Raw genomic sequence first — 8,622 nt, 5'->3', positions numbered from 1 at the left:
CTGGACCTGCTCCAGAATCCTCCAGAAAAGCTAAATTTGCGTAACAAGATCTGGACCCTCAGACGCGCGCCTGCCACAGCAAATTGGCTTCACAGTGAGAAGAGAGTGGAGGGGATGGGGGGTGGCTGCAAAGCTAGCACGTGGAGGTAATCCTAGCCCTCATGGCCTGGAGGGACCGGACCCCCCCATGCTCAACTTTTGGCTCCAGCCCAGATTGTGTAGACAAACAACAAGTCTTCTTCAGTTAGACACTTTTCTCTCTGGGGAGGCAGAGCGTGGTGCTCGGTGGGGTGGTTTCTTTGAATATTTGTCAAGGCGTTTACTCAACTGTGACATGGAATTATTTCTTAACCTAGTGAACCTCAGCAGGAGACGTGCCTTCTAAAACCGGGAGTACCGGCAGAAGCTTCCCTGATTTATCAGCTCCAAGCAACAGAAGCCAGCTCCAAGTCCTTTAGCTTCTGTTAGCATGGATTGGACGGGGTTGTCTGAGACACTGTTCAGTGTCTGTGAATTGAGCAACATTTCAAAGGGCCAAGCACGCTCTTTCCAGTCATGAATTTTCAGAGAGGCTGTTGGAACAGTCGAATACGCTCTCACAATTCCGACTTCTCTGCAATCGAGCGCCTCTGTCCGCCGCCTGCCTTTCTTGCTGTTTCTGTCTGGCAGCAGGTGGAGGGGTGAGGAGAACGTCTCCCAGAGGTGTGAATCTCGGCTGGCTGCACATTTCATGCACGTCCTCCAAAATCAGAACTTCCAATTCACCTCTACAGGATTACACGTCTCTGTCCGTGTTTTTCTGCTCAGCAGAGGTGAAAATGAACTCAGTTTTCCAACTGCCAACAACAAAAAAACACACAAACAAACAAATCAACAAACTGGAAATCGCTCTGCAGTAGTGATCAAGAAGGGAAACACCCCACTGCTGTCAGAGGAGATGTTGCGTGACCGACGACATGTTGATGAGCCCGTAGTTGTCCACTGGCCTGCCGGTCCCGGCCGGTTTACCTCTGCATCTACAGTACAACACATTTACATGTCTGATGCAACAGGCGGCACTTTCTCCCACCCTCCTCCCCCTTTCTCCTCCTCCTTTTCCATCAGCAGGAGGGTCCCCCTGCATGAGCTTGGTCCTGCTTGATTTCTTCTTTTTCTTGATGTTTTCGTCTTAGTCAGGCTCGGAGCTCCTCTAAAACAGAATTTAACAGATGCTATATGAATAAAGTTGACTTGAAATGAACAGAGTGAGGTAAGAACGGACCAGTTGCATTCGCCGGGATAATATGGATTAAATCAAGACTTAATTTTGCTCCTTTAATCACTTGAGACAGTTTCAACCCTGAGTCTTTTTCCATAGATGGAGGCACTCAGGGTCAGTAGGGAGGGAGACCAGGTTGTGTGAGCGGGGGGGGATTGGGGGGCTGAGTGCAGTGTTCAGACGACCTCTGTCGCCTTGATGCTGATTGGTTTTATTTGTGGGTTGCAAATCGCACTGTTGTTTCACACCCGCTCCATTTACACTTGCAACATGTGTGAAGCCTCACTGCGACAGAGACTGGATCCAGTTATTGCCACCAGCTGCAGAGAGCAAAGAAACACGAGCTGAGAGGTTGCAGCCGTTACTGTAAAGTTAACCCTTCCCGTCCCCGCTAGAAATATGGTTCTGAGATCCAACCTTGATGAAGAGTTTCTCCCCAGAACAGAACACAACGAGTTAAGGCAGAGACTTCCTGTGTTGGCTGTGCTCCCAGAAGAGGACATGCCTCTGCATGCAGGGATGCAGGCTGTGAAACATCTGTGCAGCAGTGTAGACACACACACGCACACACTCTCACACACACGCACACACACACTCTCACACACACACACACACACACACACACACACACACACACACAGCCACACATAGAGCTATATAACATGAACAGAAACAGCCCCACACATTTGCTTTCTAATACTTTAGGATAACAGCCTGTATAGATGTTTGTATTCCTCCCAGCTGCAGACTCCAGGGGTTGTGGATGCTGTTGGGGACTCTTATTGTCTGTAAATGAGAGTTTAGAGTGTCAATTGAATAGATCCTACAGTCCAATAAAACATGGTCTGATTATAATTGGTAAGCTATTGATTTTAATATTAAAGCTGTTACAGCACTGAGAAGGTAATCAGATTACGACCAGATGATATCTGCATCTGACTTTGTGTTCTTCTGATCCATACGAATATAATTTTCTTATTAAAATTGTTAGTCTAGTGATTCTCAAACAAAGGCAATGTGGCCCACAGAGGTCCACAGAGGCCCACAGAGGTCCACGGTGGCCCACAGAGGTCCACAGTGGCCCACAGAGGTCCACAGAGGTCCACAGTGGCCCACAGAGGTCCATCATGTCTTCCTTGACGCTCAGGTTTAAAATAGTGCAGAAACATCTCCAATCTCAGAAAAGGAATATTGCCACGACTCCCCCAAAGCACCGCACAATACAATCTGAAGCAAACTTTCCTGGTGGAGGCATTTAAAAAAGTGGGAATCTCTAAGACTAATCCTCATGTTTGCGTGGCTTTGGATGATATTTTTAAGAGACGACTGAAAGATGAACCCCCTTTAGACTGCAGGCTGAGCCGTTCTGCCTCTCTGCTCTCCAAATGTGAGTGATGTGTTGCAGGGTGCAACAAGGGCCCTTTGTTTGTGCAAGAGCCGCCGTGCCAGACAGGCTGCATGGCACGAGAGCAGAGCCGTGCCCTGGAGGAGCCGGCGAAATGAAAATCAGGACACTTGAAAGCGGCGGCGTGAGACAGCTGTTATGCAGACATGGAGTGAAACTGAGAAACCTGAGCGGCGGCGGTTTTACAGCATGAGTGCGTTTCTTTCACCCTTTCATTTAAATGAATTAGCAACTACAGGTCAGCTCAGGCTGTCCACTCTTCCTTTCTTATTTAGTTGACTTTGAATCCCTCCTTTGTTTCTCCGCTGATGACATAGTTCACTTGTGCCCACAGGCTGTGCGTGGAATTACCACCCCAACGCCGCCACTCGCTCACCTCCTACTGCAGGTGTGTCTGACAGAGTCAGCGCTCTTTTGTTTTTTGTTCTCTTCACCCATTATTTTACTCTTCCAGGAAAGGTACGCCTGGAACTGCCAGTAAAGCATCAAACGCAGATGTCACCCCTCCCTCGTGCCGCTCAACAGACGGACGTTACGGGTTCACACAGCCAAAGAGGATGTCTCTAGGTCAGACAAGCGCAGCCCAGAGGCTGCGGCATCATTTACGGATCCTCACAACTTCCTTTCGGCAGAAACGTCGCGCTGCAAGTGAGAAAAAACCAACAATGTGGTTCCCCGACAGCACGAGCTGCTGTGTGTTGAGCTCCACGGCCTGCCTTCCTCTCACTCCTTCGCCACAATGAGTGAATTCACACGCGCACACACACACACACACACTCTAACATTGCTATCTTTCATAGACACAATGCATTAGCCAGCTCCTCATCCTAACCCTCTCAGAAACTCCCCAACCTCGAGCCTAACATGAAATGTAACCTCAACCTTAAAACCACGTCTTAACCCTGAAAACACTCCTATGACGTTGTGGAGCCCAGCAGAACGGTCCATACGTGAGCAGAATCAGGATTGTGGTCTTCAAAATGAAGTACAGACACACACTGAAACACACACCATTGCTTTCCATGCTGATATGTGATGTTTTGCTTGGGTTTCAGTTTCACCTGCTTTCTCATAGCAGCTTTTGCTTCACTGAGTGTTTGTCTGATCTTACTGACCTCTTTCTGAATCTGTGGTGGACAATGTAGCTCAAGACCTCCGTTGCAAGTCTAAACTGAGTGTTTGTGTAGCAGCCAAAGCTATAAAGATGTTGTTCTGGAAGCAAAGCTTAGGGGAAAAAGACACGTTTTGTTTGGATCTATGTGACTGTGATGGTAAGTGAACATGGCAGTGATCAGTGGAGTAAGCTATCAGACCTTCCGTGCACCCCTCCTCACCCCGACTGACAAGCGTAATTTGATGGCACTCGTAACAGGGTTAGAAAGCAATTAGCATCGCAGCCCGTCGCTACAACAAGCGCAGAGAGTCCACCTGTGGGTCACTTTTTAATTTGGAGAAGTGCTCAGTGCTCAGCGCAGGACCCTGACTTTAATATACTCAGTCGATGGTAAATCCTGTTAACGCCAGCTCCACAGACTGCCCCACTGGCCAATATCCATCTAATCCACTGGTTAGAAGCTTGCCAAGCAACACAACAAATTATTAGACTGTTATCTGGCCTAGGATTAAAATCCCAGGTCACTCACATAAAAAAGAGGTAAAGAGAAAGACGTGGGAGGGCCTATCGGAGAGGGACGAGGCGGTGATGGGGGAGGGTGTTTAATTAAAGCGACTGAGCCGTGCTGTTTGTTGAAGGACTAATTGTGTTTCCCCCCGAGGACGCTGTTTCCTTTAGGATCTTCTCCAAATTGCACTGGATGGTAAAGCCTTCAGAAAAGAATAAATATGCACTGAGAAAATTTTCTCTGTATCCTTGTTTCTTAGAAGGTGTGTTTGTTTTAATTAGACCAGCATTCTTGCCTCGCTCGGCCACACCGCTGTCCCCTCTTTCCCCGGGGAGTGTGCTAATCATGTAAATGACAGCAGAGTACTTGACCCAGAATGATCTTTGACCTCTCATTAAAGCAGCCTTGGTTCCTTTTCCTGGCTGTGGCTCCTTTAGCCCAGATTTCAGACTTTGCAGGCGGTGACAGTAACTGTGCCCTTGAGCTAAGGCCCCTGACCCAGTACCCAGGAAGTGCCTGTGAGAACTCAGGGTGAGAGGTTCAGTACTTGATTTTCATTTAAATGTGCAGTTTGCATCCTTGAAAAAGAAAGAAACACTTTTTGTCATATTTGTTAAAACTGCCTCTATGAACAGAGAGTAGCAAAAGAGTAAATGATCTGTGTAAAAAAAACAAAACACCCCTCTCTTGCCCTGTTTTACACCTCAAAACAAAGCAAAAACAACCAATCAGGGACCGAAAGTGTGACTGACGCGTCACTTATTTCTCATGTACTCAGACTTCAAACTTAACATTTAGCTAGCAGTCCATTACGGATACTTCCTGCTGGCTTGTATTCAGTGATGCTAGCTCAGTATTGCTAGCACTGCTGGGTATGCTGTCTCTGGGAAGACTACTGTAACGCTAACACTTTCCTAATCGCTTACCTTGAGCAACACAAGACAGAGGTGGCAGGTTTTTGAGGATGACCATGGTATATCCGGAAACCAGCTAGCATTGGTTGGGAAACATGTTCGTGCACGCAACCATCTCTCTCACGAGGGGCACGGCTTCGGTCAGAGACTCGAGGGGGGTGGGGGTTGATCAGTGAAGTGAGGCTACATTTAAATCTTGCGAGCAGTTTTAAAACTGCAACCTGCACCTCTAAAGTGCAGGCGTGCTTTTTCAGGAAACTTGTTGAAAGGTTAAATCCATAAAATGTGTTTAGAAATCTCACCTCGCATAGCTGAGCGCTATAAATCTCAAACCAACAAACTCATGGCGCCTGTTTTAGGACTTCATATAGCATCTGCATGAAGGTTTAGTCAATAAAAAAACAAATAGCAAAGATTGAAACACTAAACATGAAAAGTTTGCCCCAAAAACCGGAGCGCACCAAGGCAGCGTGTTCTGTTTATTGTATAAAACTACTAATATTAATAAAGTCTGTAACAAAGACCAATGATCATTCATTCATTCATTCATTCATTCATTCATTCATTAAAGGCTAAACCTACCAGAGAGGAACGATACTGAGTAACGCGTTCGGATGGTGAAATCATATATGAATACTGTTGTCACTTTTTCCAGACTAAATAAACATGTAAATAAGATTTCTCACTGCCATAGAATCAATACATTGACCTGTGAGAGAACTTTGCTTTGTGTGAAATGACAAAACAGTCCGAAATGTCGAAGAAAGTAAATAAACTAGGGAAGGAAAATCGAAAATGGAGTTCTGTAATGTCTCAGAAGTGAATGATGACACAGGATAACAACTTGTGTTATACCGGAGGGCGTGCTCGCTCCCAGCCCAGCAGCCAATCAGCACACACCAAGCTGTCGCTAGGCAGCTTAGACCAGTCGGGTTTGCAAAAGTCCAGGGACAAAACTAAACCTCTGGCCCCAGCCTAACCAAACAAAGGAGCAGAGGCACCGTCCCACACTGGACAATGACGCAGTGTATTTCGGACATGTGCGAATGTGAGACAGAAAGCTAATCGAGATGTCCAAATTAGCTCTTTGTGCTGAGGATGCCACGTTATCCATTTGCAAGTCACGCTCCTGGCCTCAGGCCAACAGTTACTAGCTGTGATGAGCTCGTCAAAGAGCCCAAATGTCAGCTTTTTCTTTAGTTACATTTAAATGTTCCTTTTGCAAAGGCAGCATTTGAACCAAGCAGCATTTATTCTATCCTGCGATTAAAACCCCGACCGTGCACAATCATGCAGAAATCGAATGTACAAGTAAGCAAAAAACGTACAAAAGCAGAAACGGCCCGAGCGTGTTTGGACAGCTAACCATAAATCTTTGCATTAAAAGTTCCTCCTGTTGTACGTTGAGGTTGGCCTCTCTCCGGGTCCACCTAGCAGCCAGGCTGCCCGGAATTCCGCCTTTCCCAGGACCCTGAAGGGGCCGTGAGGAAGCTGTCGCCAGCCCGCTCTCCCAGCAGGGGGTCGCACATCAAAAAGTGCCGGTTATCTTTTCATCGTCGCCGACTTGAAGTGAAGTTAAAGAAAAAGCCGTCACCGCCTGGTATCCAGGAAAGGGAGCAGCAGACACAGACGGCACACAAATGTTCTTCTGAAGGAGGGCTCACGAGGACGGGTCCGATTCCTACAGAACTTCCTGCCGACGGCTTCAGTGCAGGAAACATTTCAGTTTGTTGTTCTGCTGGTGGGTTCAGAAGGGTTCTGTTGACAAAAGTGCCGCACAGGCCATTATGACATTATGGGATGTGATTCGGACTGGTGTTCCAAAGAAACTGGTGTCTTAAAGAGACTGAAAAGATGAATGGAACATTGAGGGTTCCATCAAAGACAACGTCATTTCCTTTGATAAAATGCTGTTTTCTAACAGCACGTCGGGTCTCCGTGATTCCAAAGATGGATCGAATCATCCGGGTCGAAAATATTCTGATGAAAAAAATCACAAGAATGCTGAGAAAAAATCAAATGAAAATTCCAAGACCTGACTCATTTTTTGTACATTTACGATTCCCTGAAGGTTAAAGATCAACGGGACCGAACCTGAAGCAGAACCAGAGGGACGGAGGAACGAAGAGGCTCCAAAGAGGCTCGCCCTTGTGTGCGAACACTGGAGCCCATTGTCTTCGAGAGTAGGTGTTTCGGTCTGGATTGGTGGGCCCGGTGCCCTAATTGCTGCTCGGAATGTCAGCCTGGCCAGAGGATGTGCCCCGACAACTGGGCATCATTGTCCCGGCTCGCTCCGACACCACAGCGCCGGAGTCACGAACCAAATTAAGAAGATGAGCTTTTATTAGCCGAGATAGGCCCCGTGTCTCCATGGGAACAGAGGGCTGTTTGACCAACTGCGCTGACTGCTTGCATGTGATGTCTGCAGCCAACATTAAGTTACTCCTCCAGCGTACGTGCACAGTGCGCCTGTGTGTCCGCGCACGGATCCGAGTGTGAACTGGCAGCACAATGAGGAGCGTTCACACGCTAATAACCGCACATGACTGCGCTTTATGATATTCCTCACTTATCGATGCTGCCTGATGATGCTGCCTCGCTGCTCGGTTTCAGACCCGAGCGAGTCCTCGGTGCTGTGACGCAGCGTTGGGAACCCGCCCGGCGCCGCAGCAGAACTGTAGCAGAGCTGTGAGGTGGCTTCACACGAGGTCTCCCACTTTCTGCTCTCTCTCCCTCTGTCTCCCCTGTGTCTGTCTGCGTCTCTGTCAGACACGCCGGGAGACTCATTGTTCAGCAGGAAATGCTCTCCCCATACAGCCCGCTGGCGTGTATACTCTAGATTTAACCTTATAATAGCGTCACCAGCATTTAACCAACCAGCATCCGCTTGCTTTATGTTGAGGCCCCGCTGCCAACACAAAATAGACTTTGACACGGCCGGCTAAGCTCCCTCAGAAAAGCTCCACAGAAACACAGGATGAGATCGAGCGTTTTCTTTTAAACGTTCTCTCCGCGTCTTTATTTTGACAGTTGGATTTAAGCCTGCAAGACACCCAAGAGGAGATTTGCTTTGGGCTGGGAACGGCGTGAGGCCCGCCGGAGGAGCGGCGGCGTGCTCATAAAGACGAACACGTATTTACGCCGATACACACACACGCGTCGGCTGCCTCTGAAACGCTCCGTCAGAGAGCGGCACCATGGACGGTGCAGGTGTGGCAGAATGTGGAGGGACTTTCCCAAAGCTGTGAACGGTGCCGGCTGTAATGGCGGCGACGTGTTGAGAGGAAGGGGCTTTACTGGCCGAGCAGCACACCTGCCCCATAAATACGGCTTCAATTCGTCCTCAGCGGCTCCCTCCTCATCATTCTCTACTCTTAATATCTTTTAGCTAAACAGACTAGCTAACCCCCCTCGCAGGCCCCC

This window comes from Takifugu flavidus, chromosome 2 (genome assembly GCF_003711565.1).
Source record: "Takifugu flavidus isolate HTHZ2018 chromosome 2, ASM371156v2, whole genome shotgun sequence".
Taxonomy (NCBI): Eukaryota; Metazoa; Chordata; class Actinopteri; order Tetraodontiformes; family Tetraodontidae; genus Takifugu; species Takifugu flavidus.
This window is presented reverse-complemented; position numbering follows the sequence as displayed.